The 15,929-nt window shown below is 35.3% G+C and overlaps 1 protein-coding gene across 1 annotated transcript in view; it reads right to left on the bottom strand.

The window, feature by feature from the left end:
• TEK (TEK receptor tyrosine kinase) overlaps positions 1–15,929 on the bottom strand; it is a 167,224-nt gene that overhangs the window by 126,070 nt on the left and 25,225 nt on the right. The gene's annotated exons all lie outside the window — the stretch shown is intronic.

Raw genomic sequence — 15,929 nt, 5'->3', positions numbered from 1 at the left:
GCCCCTAGGGTTAATTTTCTAATTGTATTTATGGAGTCACCTCTATTGCAATCTTATCTATAAAGGCTGTTGATTAGATAACTTGATATTGATGATTATTTTCAGCTGAATAAATTACTCCTGCTGAATAGGTCAATCACTTAGAAAATTAATGAATGTTCTTTAGTTGAGGTTAAGAAGATAATGCAATTTAATTGCACTGAAACATCTACAGAACCTCTAAGTTACTCCAATGTACCTCTAAATACATGATATAAAAATTTATCTTCTCAGAATCCTATTAAAGATACAACTTTCTTTTTTTCTTCTTTTCTTTCTCTCTTCCTTCCCTCCTCTTCCTTCCTTTATTTCATTCTTCCTTTCTTTTTGTTTTTAAATTAACAAAGAACATAAAAATTATTTCTTGTTTTATGTATCCTTTAAAAAGAGAAACAGTAGGGCTAAGGGAAGCCTGGATTTACTAATGATTGTCTTGACCTCAGGGTATAATACTTATGAAATAGAATCACAAGACCAAAAATATATAGCATTATAGAATATAATAGAATGTAACATAATATAATTAATGTAATGTAGCATAACTTAAAATAATATACAACAGCATAATAAATATTAACAAGAGACAGATGTGTAAATATAAACTGATTCAATTAAGTACTTGCCTCAATCTCTTTCAATGAGTAAGGAAGGTAGCCAGTTTAATAATAAAAACATTTACCTTTGAATGTATTCTAAGTTATCCAATTCATAATATAGATATGAAGTGACAAGTGATAATGCTGTTTGCAAAATGTCCTATAAAATAAAGTAATAACTGTTGGACTTTTCAAACTGAAAAAAAAATTTGTCAAAATGCTTTAAATATTTTCATACAAATCCCCCAGATTTTTTCAGTGCATATTTCTATTGGTGTTACATTTGCTTTTGTCAAAAGTGCTGATTTCATTCTGTTTACTATTTACTATTTAGTGGGAAACATAGCAGAGCTCCAATTTAAGAGTGATATGAGATTACACTTTTCATGGGGGCCATTTGACTGAGAATGTAGTTGGCAGAGGTAGGAATGGGAGTGTAGTACCAAAAAAGGGTTGAAATTACTTTCCATTATTGCCTGTCATCTAGGGGAGGGAGTAGAGGGAAGAAAGGGAAAATTTGGAAAAGTGAATACAAGGGATAATGTTGTAAAAAAAAAAAAAATTTAACCATACATATGTACTGTCAAAAAAATTAATAAAATTAATTAAAAAAAAAAGAAATTATTTTCCATTCTCCAACCCTAACTTCTATACCAATACTTTTTGCCTGTCAATGTCTCCCATATCTCCCAAATCTAAAGAGCATTGCAAGGAAAGGGAGAAATGGAAAAGGGATAATAAAAGAGGAAAGCTAGAGGGTCTCCAGAATAAGTTGCACATATTCAAAAGTGGCAATGAAGAACAAAAGTCTTTGAAATGAGAAAAGATCAAGTTCCTTTTATTTCTACCTTAAACACTGTGTCAGTTTAAAAGACATCTCTTTTTTTATCCTTATTCATCTATGGATTTCTTTGAAGACAATATCTTTAAAATTAAGGAAATACTACATTTCTTTAAACTTAGGTGTGATCCAACTCTGGCACTAAAGTCAACTGGAAACTATTCTAAATGCCTTGTAAAGGAATCGATTTAATTAATGATGTTAGATAGCAATAGAAAAGATGGAGTTCTATTCAAAATAAACTAATTGTTAATATGTCCTCCACAATATTGCTATTCCAATGTTTCATTATGGCATGAAAGTGACTTTGGGCTCCTGGAGGCTTTGCCAGAAATGCATAAACACTAGTAGGTTCTACTAAAAGGAGTATGATCCCAGTTGGGATGCCTAAGTGTGAAGGGGCAGGTCAGTTCTCCAAAAACCCCCAGAGGTTTAAATCATAACAACCTTGAAGGAATTGCAAATCAGCCTTTTCTGACACAGATGTTGCTTGTGTATTGGAAATTAAATAAATTGGAGACAAAGAGGAAAGAGGAGAGAAATCAGAGAATGCAACTGCCTCTCACTCTCCTTGTATCATTATTATCCTCTCACATGAAGGGATCTATTCTGCTGGTCTGAGTTTGATCCTCAGCAGCCACTGGCAGGTGGCTCCCATAATACACAGCAGATAGTGAAATAAGACAGCTATTATCTGAGGGCCATTGTAATGAGCAGATTGAGGGTTGACTTCAATAAGGTGATTAATTCTTTTGGCCATACACATTCACATGCACATACATTTGTAATCCTTAAGTGGCCCTGGGGGCTATACAACAAATCTAGGTTCTTCTGTAGGTTAATGATAGACTGGAAGAAAGTCCTCTAGCCAAAACATATATCACAGATTTATCACAGGATAATTCCCATCTTTACTCTTCTATCCCAGGAAGACTTTGAAACTAGGACTCTAGGAGATTGATTCCAGAATAAGCTTCTACAAAATTTCCTCTCCTAAACTGGCCAGATTAGCTCCAAGGAACCAGTCCATTTGCCATGTTACTGACTATCATTCTTTCAAAAACCATGGAACAAAGCTTCAGTTGAGACTCAGATTGGGGACCTCCAATTTTGGTGTTCAAGAGAATTCCTACTTTTTATTTATTATCTAGTTGATTATATTGCCAAGACTGGATAGAATCCATGTTAAAAGAAAAGAAAGAAAACAAGGAAAACTTCAGCACATATAAATCAAGAATTTATATATGAATATATATGACTGGAGGTTAGTTTTACTCTTTTAGTGAATTCAGTTCAATATTGATTAAATATACCTCTAAAATACAAATCACTATTCTAGGAAATGAGAGGGGTATGTGTGTGTGTGTGTAAGTGTAAGAAGAATGGCACGATCCCTACTATTAGGGAACTTATCATCTACTAGAGAAGATGGAATATATAAACAACTATAATAAAGTTGAAATAATATAAGGTCATTTGTTACTATTCAATCATTTTAATTGTGTCCCATTTTGCAAAGATACTAGAGTGGTTTGTCATTTCCTTCTCCAGCTCATTTTACTGAGGAAATTGAAGTAGACAAAGTTAAATGACTTGCCCAGAATCACAGAGCTAATAAGAATCTGAGGCCAGATTTGAACTTAAGTCTCTCTGACTCCAGGCCTCGAACTATATCCATTTCATTACCTAATTGCCTGAGATGACATTAGAAAATTTCAATAATACAAAAAGAAAGAGTATGAAATGAACCTAGAAAAATTGTTTTGAGCCACATAGTGGGTGGCTTTAAATGCCAAACTAAGGAATTTATTTTGTACATAAAAAAGAACCACTGAAACTTACTAAGCAGGGTAATGATGTGATTAGCTTTGTGAATTAAATATTCTATAGTTTTAAGAGGATAGAAACTAAAGTCAGGGTTTAAATAATAGAGTTGGTCTCTGGTAGTAGTAATCATAGAAGAATGGAAAGCCTATGTGTAAAAGATACTGTCAAGCTAAAATCAAGAAGACTAGACAATTTATTACTTGGGGCTAGGGAGAAGAAATGATGAATTTAATTGTAGACAGGTTGCATTTAAGTAATGATGTTCTCCAGAGAATTAAAAATGATGAATGATAATTCAACCTGTTAATAGTCATATAAAAATGCTTTAAATTACAAATAACTGAAGGAATTCAAATTAAAACAATTCCAAAGTCTCACCTCACATCCATAAGATTAACTAAGTTGACAAAAAAAAGAAAAATGAAAAAAGTTTGGAGTGGTTTGGGGAAAACAGGATCTATAATATGCCCTTAGTCGAACAGTGAACTGGTTCAACCATTTTGGAAAGTAATTTGGAACTATGCCCAACAGGCTATTAAACTATGCACACACAATACCACTATGAGGTCTATATTCCAAAGAGAATAAAGAAAGAGGAAAAGTACCCATATGCATATCATATAGTTATATAGTTATATCATAATTCATACTAGAAACAATTTCTTTTTTGTGGAAACAAATTATTGCAAACTAAGGAGACGTCCATAGATTGGACAAATGGCTGGACAAGCTATGTGAGAGAGGAAATGGAGATGGAAAAACCTATTTACACTTTTGCAGTATTGCAGGTAAATGGTAACAAGACAATATATCAGGATAATGGAAATTGAAATATAAAGGTAGGGATAGATGCTGAGGTTGCTGAGGCTGAATCAACAGGACTTGGTAATTGATTAGATGTGAGATGTGAAGGAGAGGAAAGTCACAGGTACAAAGGTCCCATAATGCATAAATGGTCCTGTTATGGAGATAAAAGCTTGTCAGAAGAGAAATAGGTTTAGGAAGAAAGATAATGAGCTCAGTTTAGGACAGGTTGAATGTTAAAATGCTAGCAGGACATCTGAGTAGCGAAGACTCAGAAGCTACTGGTTCTATGCGCTTCTTCAAGAACTGAGGAAAATAAAACAAACCCAGCCAGGTTGTTCTTTCTAATTTTCTCTTGTCATGCCTATCCAGTAACAGACATTATAATAGAATCTGCTCATTTCTTTTACCTAAACATTTGTTTTATCCTGAACTTTTGCCTAGAAATGAGCATAAATTTAAAGCAGAGTAGAGAGAACCAAACTTCTGCTTAAATATAAGGAATGTTTCTAAAGGGGAGCACTGAGTTTTTGTAATTGTACTCCTAACTTCATTTGATATAAACTCCAAAAGCAGCAGAAGAGGGGACCATGTAGATCCCAAGAATCTTGGGCTAAAAAGAATAAAATTATTGTGTAACAGTGTGGCTGATTAAATCTCCAAAGAGATAAAGAGTAAGAAAGAAATGCCAACTGTAGCGAGCTATCGTCTCTAGAAGTTGCCGGATCGCTCTCTGGGAAGAGATATGCTGTGTCTACTCAAATCTTTCAGACAGATTCTTCTTCCTGTAGTGAACCGTTGTCTTCAGGCAGTTGCTATTAACTCTTGTCCTTAGAGGTGACTTCCCTTCCTGCAGAGAGCCCCGTCAGGGCTGATGTAATGCAGAGTCTCTTCTTCTATCTCTGAGAGTCCTCTCTTTTATTCTCCCAGAGAATGGGCGTGGGATAATGCAAGGGCTTCTGGGAAGAACCACCCCAGCCAATGAGCTTGCCCCCTCTATCAAGTCAACCTGAGTTCTCACCTTGTAATTGTCCAGAAAACCTCAGTTCTCACTTAGTAATCCTAACATCTCCCCCTTTCTTTTGATTTAGAACATAGGACAGTCATGACCTTGAAACATAAATCCATCAATATGGGAAGTATTACAGATAATTACATAAATTACATAAGCACATAGTAACATAGTAATGTAACACATGCTAGAAGTATATAACATAATCATAATCAAATAATCATAAATTGAAAATTTATAAATGTCCATAAGTCCATTGTCCATTAGTCTCATCTTGTGTGAGGAAGTCCAATGATTCCTGCTGGTTTTTAAAGTTCTTTAACAGTCTTCTTATTATCCATGCTCTTTCAGTGTCAAATGTTTCTTAGATCTTCTCCTTTATTTTGAGGTCTTTCTCTTTTTCTGTCTCTCTCTGATGGACAAGGCGAATATGACTCGTTGGCACCCATCTGATTCCTTTTCCTGCTGAAGAAATACAAGCAAACCCTCTCTCCCAGGCAGTTAACCTATCTAATTACCTTCTATTTACCACTTTCTAAATCTCTTCTCATCATCTGGCAATTACATTGGAATTGTTTGCACTGGACACAGCCCTATTGGTTTAAAAGTCCTGTATTCTCCCCAAGTGTAATCCATTTTTGCAATCTGATTGCCTTTTGACTGACTTATCAGGTAATCCCTTTCTGCCATGTGATTGCTTCTCTGCTGATAGATTAAATCAGAGTCCTGGCCTTCTAAAGGTTCTTTGGGTGTAACATCAGCTGCCATCATGCCCCAAGTCTTTTTTGCCTGGGGCCCTGGACCTGGGCCCCTCATCCCATTTCCCTGAATTATTCTACACTCTGATGCCCAATGGAGTCCTCTGTTGCATTTTGGACATAGGCTTTTAGGTCTTCTTTCACCCTGTCTTCTCACTGTATCTCCATACCTACACTGAGCTCTTAGATGCCCAATTTTTCCACATTGAAAACATCGCCGAGTTTCTCTAGAAGTCCCTTGCCAGAAGGGACCCTGTCTCTCCACGTTCATCATCGTCTGGGTGTAAAAAGCATTTGTTCCCACTGTAGCACAGCGTCTTATGATCTCCTCTAAAGGAGCATCTTTGTCTAATCCCCATATAATTCTTTTGCAAATCTCATTGGCATTTTCCTTAGCCAGATGTCTGGTCATTATTTCTGTAGCTGAATTTTCTCCAATAGTTCTTTTGACAGCAGTTTGCAAACGTCCCACAAAATCTGCAAAAGGTTCATTGGGACCTTGCTGTATTTTAGTGAAAGCCTCTCCACGATCTTTCTGTCCAGGAAGGACACCCCAAGCTTTTATTGCAGCCTTAGCAATTTGTTCATATATTGTCATGGTATAATTAATCTGTTCCGAATTCTCTCCATATTGACCTTCACCAGCTAAGTGCTCAAAAGTGAATTGTGTGTTAACTCCTATTTCCAAATTGCATCTGACTTGAATTTTACATAATTCATGAAATTCCGCAAGACATAATAAATTTTCTCCAGGTTCCAGACATGTCCTTGCTATGGATTTCCAATCATTCGGGGTTAGGACTTCATAAGACAAACCATCTAGTAACATTTTGACATAAGCTGATGTAGCCCCATAAAGGGTACAACCTTTTTTCAAATCCTTAATTTTATTCAAATCTAAAGGTGCATATCTTCTCCTTTTTTTACCTACAGAGTCAGTATTTTCAATCACAGGATATGCATGTATAAAATCACTTATATCCTGTCCTTCTCTCTTAGCTTTAACCAATGCTTTTTCTAATCTTGTCATAGGCTTAGGCTTCTTCACAGGCAATTCTGTTTGTGTTTCTGCCTCTTCCCCTCTTTCTTCCTCCATCTCTGAAGGTGGGGTTGATGCGGGCCTGTCAATAATCTGTTCTCTAGGCAGGGTTGAAGCTTCTTCAAGAGAATCATACCATAATTCCTCATTTAAATCCTCTTGCTCTAGGGAAAGATCTTGATCTTTCCTTTTTTCCTCACACTTCCTCCTCTGTTCATTTTTAGAACTTTTCCTTCTCCTACAACTTGCTTGATAGTTTAAGGCTAATTGAACTATGTTGTAGATATAAAATACTTCTGCAGAAATTGAACGAGGCCCATTTTTTGCTTGAAATTCTTTCATTTCATATCCCACTAGCTTCCATTTATCTACATCTATCTTTTCTTCCTCTAAGAACCAAGGGGATGTGCGTCTTAATGCAGCCAAGAGTTTAGCAATCTGTACCCAGGTTACAAGTAAACTCTGCTCCTCAATTATCTTGATTATACTCTCTATAGTACCACTCCTGAATGGGGGTGGAGCTGAGGTTGCTTCTGGGGCTGGGGATGAGTCAGCTGAGGTCCAGGGATTGAATATAGCTAACATCTGCCCCATTTCAGCTATTAAGAGATTCCTGATTTAGCCCTTAACAAGTTAAGTTCCTTATTTATCTATTAGCACGCTCACTTAATCTTTAACAAAGTTTCCTCCTTACTCACGGTTCTGGGTCAGAGAGACTGAGATCTAGATCGGAAGCTTTTCCACTGGAATCAGGACCGTGTCTGTCCCTGTTCGGGCGCCAAATTGCGAAGGTCTGGTCTAGCTCCTCTTGTCAGGATAAGCAAAAGTCCTTGCCCCACGTTGGGCGCCAATTGTAGCGAGCTATCGTCTCTAGAAGTTGCCGGATCGCTCTCTGGGAAGAGATATGCTGTGTCTACTCAAATCTTTCAGACAGATTCTTCTTCCTGTAGTGAACCGTTGTCTTCAGGCAGTTGCTATTAACTCTTGTCCTTAGAGGTGACTTCCCTTCCTGCAGAGAGCCCCGTCAGGGCTGATGTAATGCAGAGTCTCTTCTTCTATCTCTGAGAGTCCTCTCTTTTATTCTCCCAGAGAATGGGCGTGGGATAATGCAAGGGCTTCTGGGAAGAACCACCCCAGCCAATGAGCTTGCCCCCTCTATCAAGTCAACCTGAGTTCTCACCTTGTAATTGTCCAGAAAACCTCAGTTCTCACTTAGTAATCCTAACAGCCAACTGTATTCTCTACAACACCTCCAACTGCTGTTGTTATCATTTGTAATACTTTATAGCCTTTAAGTCAGAGGTATCAAATTCAATTATAGCTGTTAGATGGCCTGAAAAATTCTTAAGAGCAACCAAATCAGATTAAAATGTAATTAGGAAATGTTTCAAAAAAAAAAAACTATTGTACAACTATAAATGTTAATTTTCTAAGTCAATATGCAGTTCACAAGGATTCATTTCTATTTGAGTTTGATTCCATAGCTCTAAGTCTTTGATCATAGAATCACAAAATTTACAGGTTGGTATGGATCTCAGAGGTCATCTAGTTTCATTAGTTTCTGCAATACCAAAAAGTAATCACTATTATAACATATCTAACAAATGGTTCTCTAGTCTCTCCTTGAAGATCTCTAGCAAGGACAAAAATCACTATCTCTTGATGCAGTCCACTCCATTTTGGGGGAGCTCTAATAGAAGTCTGAAATGTTTATTTTTTCTGTAATAGCAAGCCTAAATTTGCCTTTTTGCAACTTAAACTATTTGCTCTAGTTCTTCCTTATGGGCCAAATCCTTTTTTTACTTGACAGACTTCAAATACAAATAACCCAAATGTCAAATCTCTCTTGGGTCTTCTCCAAGTTAAACATTCCAACATCTAAGCCTTTTACCACTCTGGTTACCTTCTCTGGACATTTTACTAATGGACAGTTTATTAATGCCCTTCCTAATCAGTTATACCCAGAACTGAATTATTTTATTCCTGGAAGCTATGATTCTCTTGATGTAGCACAAATCACATTTATATTTTTTCCATCATTACATTTAACTCAAATTGAGTTTTTAATTCTCTAAAACCCCACTTTTTTTAGACAAAGTGCTATCTAATCATATCTTTCTTATCTTATATATAAGAAGTTGATATTTTGAACCCAATTATAACAAATCTTTCCATTTATCTCTCTGAATTTTATTAGATTCAGATTAAAATGTTCTATCCTGTCAAGATTTTTTTTGGACCCTGTCATTTAGTGTCAGCTATTGTTTCCAGCTTTATGTCAAATGCAAATTTGAGAAGTATGTAATCTATGGTTTTAGCCAAGTCATTAAAAAAATGTTAAATAATCCAGGGCCAAGTACATATCCTTGGGACATTTCAGTAGAGACTTCTTGCCAATTATCCATTAATAATTCAACCAGTTTTAAATCCATCTAATGATATCATTATCTAACTGAAATTTCTCCTTTTGTTCCACTAAAAATAATATGAGATACTTTATCATATGTTTTACTAAAATAGATAAACTATGTCTACAGTATTCCCCTCACTGACCAGTTTAGTAGCCTGCTTAAAAGAAAAAAATAAGGTTAGTTGTGCATGACTTGTTCTTGATGAAGCCATGTTGGTTCTTTGTAATTTCCACTTCCTTTCCTATAGTAGTTCAACAATCATCTTTTCAATAATTTGTTCTAAAAATTCCCCAGGAATAAAAGTCAGGTTCACCAGTCTATAGTTTAAAGATTCCTTTCACCCTCTCTTCCCCCTCCCCCTTTTTTTATTTAATCAGGACATTTGCTTTTCTCCTGGAATATCTTTCATTATTGTCCATAATCTTTCAATTATTTAATGGCAAAGCAACCATATCTGCTAGTTTTTTCAAGACTCAAGAATATAGTTTACCTGACCAAATGACTTTAATTTAAGGACAAATGACTTTAAGTACAAATAAGTATCCTCTATCTCTTTATTTATCTTTAGTATCAATCCATTAGGGTTTTTCTTTATTTTAGTGCAGAATATGAAGTTGAGTAGAGAGACTAGGGCTAAAAATAAAGATTTGGATATCATCTATAAAGAGGTGGTAGCCACAGTAGTAAATAAAATGACAAGGGAAAGAGCCTGAAAAGAGAGAGATGAACCAGTAGCTAGATAGAGTTAAGACAATAAAGTGAAGTAGATAGAATGCTGAACAAGAAGCAAGCAGGATCTATATTCTAAAATCATCCTGGACAATAAAGTATTAATGAGGCATCTGTGATATGTGCCTTTGAGCAAAGAACAATTCTGGATCTTAATATCTTCATCTGTAAAATATGGAGGTTGGAAAAGATGACCAGAAAGGTCACTTCTAAATCTATAATCCTGTAGAAACTTTCTTCCTTCCTTCCTTCTTTTCTTCTTTCTCTTTCCTTTCTTTCTTTCTTTATTCTTTCTTTCTTGAGTTGAGAAAACTGGAACATACTGGTAAATATCTGGGAAAGAGCCAAAGGAAGAAGAAAGATTGAAGATATGAATTAGGAGTTCTGACTGCTGGAATAAGAGGAAATAAGATCAAGGGCATATATATGAAAGGATTATAAAGAGAAGGAATATTCCATACTAAAGGGAGTGAGAGAACAAACAGGATGGCATTAGTCTCAATGAAATCGGAAACTAGCATTTGCTATTACTATGTGTTTGAAGAGGTAAGAGTATGTGTGGAGTAAGGTATGGTGAAGAATTTACAGATTAAGCACATATTGATCAGAGACTGCTAGTTAACGTAAAATCAGGCCTATAGACCCCAGTCACATGAAGGCCTAGGCTGCATTCCTTTGCCCAAATAGGGATTAGGCGAAGAAGCTAAAAATCACATTGCCTGCTACATTCCACTGACCAAATATGACCAATCACAACCTATGAAGGGTGGGATTTTGAAGGTTCTTTGTCTGAAATGTATAAAAGTCGTGAGCATCTTCAAGGGAGTGGCTCTCTCCTGCTGTGAATCTGGCTCACAGACCAGGATGGGGTCCGCTTCTCAAGATTCTAATAAATAATTCTGCTTTTCTATGAGTGATCTCTGAGTAGTCATTTTTGGATAGGATTTTCTACCCCTCACAAGTATATCAGGGTTGCTGGGGCTTCAGGAGAGAAAAATAGCTTTGGCACAGTTGTTGTGAGAGCAAGATAAGAAATTATTAAGACTAGAAGAAATGTTAGGCACCATTAAGGGACCAATTGAAATTATGGATTATAATGATGGACAGAAACAACTACACCCAGAGAAGGAACACTGGGAATTGAATGTAAAATATTAGCACTACTGTCTATCTACCCAGGTTACTTATACCTTCGGAATCCAATACTTAATGTGCAACAAGAAAATTGGATTTACACACATATATTGTACCTAGGTTATACTGTAACACATGTAAAATGTATGAGATTGCCTGTCATCTAGGGGAGGGAGTAGAGGGAGGGAGGGGAAAATCTGGAAAAATGAATACAAGGGATAATGTTATAAAAAAAAATTACTCGTGCATATATACTGTCAAAAATGTATAATTATAAAATTAATAAAAAAAGAAAAAAGAAATTATGAATTATAAATTCATATTGAAGCAAGTATACTCTTTTTATTGAAATGGGACTTGTTTAAAAATATATTTGGACCTGTAATTTCATTATTACAAGGAGCTTCAAATGTGAAAAATCCCTTTATTGTGTAGTTTATTTCTTAGAACATGAGTTCTAAAAGGGTTTGTTTCAGGGTATTCATGGAGTTGGATGGGGGAAAAAAAAATTACATCATCATTTTCACTAACCTCTAATTAAAATGTAATATTTTCTTCAACATGTAAAAGTAATAATCTGAGAAGAGGAGCCCCTGACCCTAAAAAATGATTAGTACTCTTTGTCTTAGAGAATTGCTAGAGGGTATGAGAAGTTCAAGAGCTTTCTGATGGTTTAGACATCTGAATGTCAGAGGCAAGTAGAATCCAGGGCTCCCTAACTCTAAACCTAGACTTTTTGTCACTCTTCCTTTCAGCATATCTATTGCTATAGTGTAATAAGGATATGAAAATAATGATAGACCACACCATAGTATGCTTACTTGAATCTATTTTCTTATTTGCTCATATAAAAATCCTGTATAGTTAAAAGTGATCAAATCCTGATTTGTTCACCTCTATAATCACCTAATCCATTGATTCCCAATCTATGTGCAAACTTTTCATAGAGGTGATGGTAGTGGTGATGGGGATGGGGAAGGTGTCAAATGTATTGTAATGGACTTGTAAAACTATATACATATGCAACATTATTTTATGCACATATGTGGGTATGAAAAGGGGTAAAACATATCCCTTTTCAAACATATGAATATGTTGTGATGGATAAAATATAAATTCACTTAAAATATGTTTGAATTATTATTTATTTCCTCATCCAATGTATTCTTGTAATAGAATTATCATGTGAGGAGTTATAAAATTATTGATATTAAAAAGGGATGTTGAACCTTGAAAAAGTTGAGAACCACTGGTCTAACGCTTGACCAAGATGAGAATAGGTATAGGTTTGAAAGCCTGTGATGAAATGAGCTATGTTTAATGTACAAAATTACAGTGTTCGATGGATGTTTCTCTATTAACAATTTAGATCTGTGTATAATTATTTTTGTTAAAATCATATTTATTCATTTAATATTTTCCTCAGTTACATTTAAAACTTTTTTCATTTTTTTTTAAACTTTTAGTTCAGTATGATTCAATTTGTATGGATACAGCTTTTTCTCTGGACTTGGAAATGATTTTTCATCATAAGTTCTTCAGAGTCGTCATGGATCATTGTACTGCTGAGAACAGCAGTCGTTTACAACTGGTCATCCCAGAACATTGCTATTACTTTGTATACAATACAATTTTGCTTGAGGTCATGGAGGACTTTTCAGGGTTTTTTCCCAAGAGTATCCTGCTCATCACTTTCCACAGAACAACAATATTACATGGCAATCTGTATCATAATTTATTCAAGGAAGTTACATTTATTTCTTGACCATTTTACATTAATCTTGGAATTTTTCTAAGTATTATTGGTATGTACTTCTTTCAAGTGATACTGCTAAAATGTTGTATTTTCAAATAGTGACTAATACCATCCTCCACTAAAGTCTCCATTGTCTCAGGTTGAAATTCACTAAAATTTTGCTAAAAGAGCACAAGCTCTGGTGGGTCCTATGAAATTGAATGTCTTGATTATGGGACACTATTAAGTAACCATCTTTCTAACAACTGTGTCAAATTTCCTATTGTTCCTATAATATGGAAGATCCCTAACCTCATACAATCTTTGGTTATGTTCTGAAAAAAATGTTTGGGACTAGAGAGATAATATTCTTTTGGATTCTTCTTTGCTCAAACCATATCTAGAATAACATATTCAGTTCTGGATGCCACATTTTAGGAATGATGTTCACAAGTTGGATAAACATACTAGAAGTAACCAGAAAAATCAAACTCTGGAATGTTTTCCTTAGTGAGATTTGGGCTTAATTCTCAATGTTTCTCCAAAGAAGATGTAGGATGCTTTACAGTAAGATACATAAAAGATCCTTGTTTGAAACAACTAAGAAAGTTACTAATTTTTTGTGATAGTTGCACATTTTGGAATAAATAGAAGTATCTAAATAATATTAGAAACAGAAGATTCTGATTTTCAGATTACTCTCTCCTGGAAAATGAGTCAGGCTAATTTCTCAAGGTGGCAATGCCAGCTTCCCATCTCCACTTTCCAGCCAAAGTGTGGCTCTTATCTGTCTTTTAGAAGGAGTGGTATCCTCTCCCTGATTCCACTCAAGGTAGATACTATGCATTCTATTCAGCTTATAATGTAAGCTTCTGGAAAGCTTTTTTGTTTCCAAGGAATAGGTGTAGCCTCTGAATAAGGAAACTTTTCCAAAGAATTTGTGAATCAGTATGTGAATTTACTAATCTCTGATGCATGATATGAATTACCAGATGCTAATAGACATTTTCTAGTACAAAGATTTTTAACCTGGAGTCTGTGAACTTTTTTTCTTTTAAAAACATTTTAATAACTATTATTATATGTAATTATAACCAATCTCTTTTGAAATCTGATGTTTTAAATATTTAAAAATTATGATTCTGAGAAAAGATCATAAACTTCACCAGACTTTCAAAAGATCTGTGACATACAAAAAATCAAGAATCCCTACTCTAATCAAAGTCATTTACTTTCCAAGTGAAGAAACTATGACCCAAGAAATTAAAGTCATACAATAGTAAGTTCAAATTTGAATCCATATCTTTTGACTTCAAGTCAAGGACATTTTCCACTACAGCAAGCTGCCTCAGTTAATGTATGGAAATTCCTCAGTTGTGGTGTTTTGTGGAGTTATAAGGAGATCCATTCACGATTGTATCAACTGGGGGAAAAATACAGAGATCCCTTCCTAAACTGTTTTCCTAGTCTCTTCTAGCTAGCATTTTTATGACACCTTGTAGTTTATAAAATGCTTTACAAATATTATCTCATTTGATCGTAAAAACAACCTTGAGCAAGATTATAATCCCTATTTTCCACATGAGGAAACTGAGGCAAACTGAAATTAAATGACATATCCAATGTCACATAGCTAGTTAAGTATTTGAGAAAAGATTTTAACGCAGCCTTCTTTTGACTCCAGGCCCTACATCTATTCACTGCACTTCCCAGCTGCCTCCTATCTTATTAGCTTTCTCATGGTGGCTTCAACCTCTATTATTGCTCCAATCCACTTTCTCAGGGGAAACAACCATGCTCATATTCCTTTTCCTCTGGGACTCAAGAAAAGTTGTGTTGGGCTAGAGGAATTAACTTGTAGTTTCTGGAGTTGCTGAATCACTCCTCTGAGCTACTTGCCTTTTGAAATAGGGAATAGAAGTCCCTGTTTTTCATTCTGTGTGTGTGTGGGGGGGAGATAGAAAGAGAGAGGGGGAGAGAAAGAGAGAAAAAGAAATTTCAAGTGAAGGGTACTCCCTATGTGAGAAAACCCTCTTATCAAAATCTATAACTGTTCTGCCACTTAGAATCTTAGAGAATTGTGTGAGGGCATTGGAGAGGTTAAGGGACTTTTCTAGCATCACACACCCAGAATGGGATCTTTATATTCCAAGGCTAGCTTTCCATCTACCTCATTATGCTCCCTATCTTCCTTCCTTAAGCCATATCCCAAATACTTATATGTATGTAAATATATTTACTTTATGTCTAATTTGTATGAATTTGCATAGATTCATAAAAAAAAACCTAGATTTCCTTAAAGCTCTGAAATTCTCTCTTTGGCATTCATTTCTTTGAGTTGCTTCTCTCATGAGTAGTTGTTTAAAGAGCAAATCCTTATTGGGAAGGAATGTAAATATGCTCAGTTCTAGGAAGGAAGAGAACCCTGTGGCCTAGAAGGAGAGAATCCAAACAAACGGAAATATAGGACACCAAAAGCAAATATCAATTATCTCACAGTTTGACCCAGAACTGGTCCTATCAAGTAGCAATACCTGAATTATACCTGTAGTAGGATAGTTTAAAAAATTAACATCATGCAAGAGGATAAGATATTTTAAATGAGGACCACTTTTATATAACCCCAAAGAGATGGAGTCCTTTTCATTCTTCTCATCACCTCTTGCCTATAAATCAGAAATTAGTAGATAATAGCCCCTGCTAGACTCTGGAAAAACAAAGACAAAAAAGTATAGTTTCTTTCCTTAAGGAGCTTACATTCATTGGGGGAAGTGGTCATGAGTAAATGAACCATTTGGAGGATGAGACCAAATTGGGTCTATGATTTTATTGGTATAGGGCATAACCCATTTACTATTGCTAATCAAAAATTCATCTGTAATTTATAGATTTATAAAGTAGCCGGAGGAACTAAGAGATTAAGTGGCTTACTCTGAGTTTCATATCCAAATGTATTTAAGATGATGACCTAGGACTTCCAGACATCTCTGCCCTCTGGCCACTA

The sequence above is a fragment of the Sminthopsis crassicaudata genome, chromosome 1, assembly GCF_048593235.1.
Source record: "Sminthopsis crassicaudata isolate SCR6 chromosome 1, ASM4859323v1, whole genome shotgun sequence".
Lineage (NCBI taxonomy): Eukaryota > Metazoa > Chordata > Mammalia > Dasyuromorphia > Dasyuridae > Sminthopsis > Sminthopsis crassicaudata.
The sequence above is the reverse complement of the archived record's forward strand: the minus strand, read 5'-3'. Positions and strand labels throughout refer to the sequence as shown.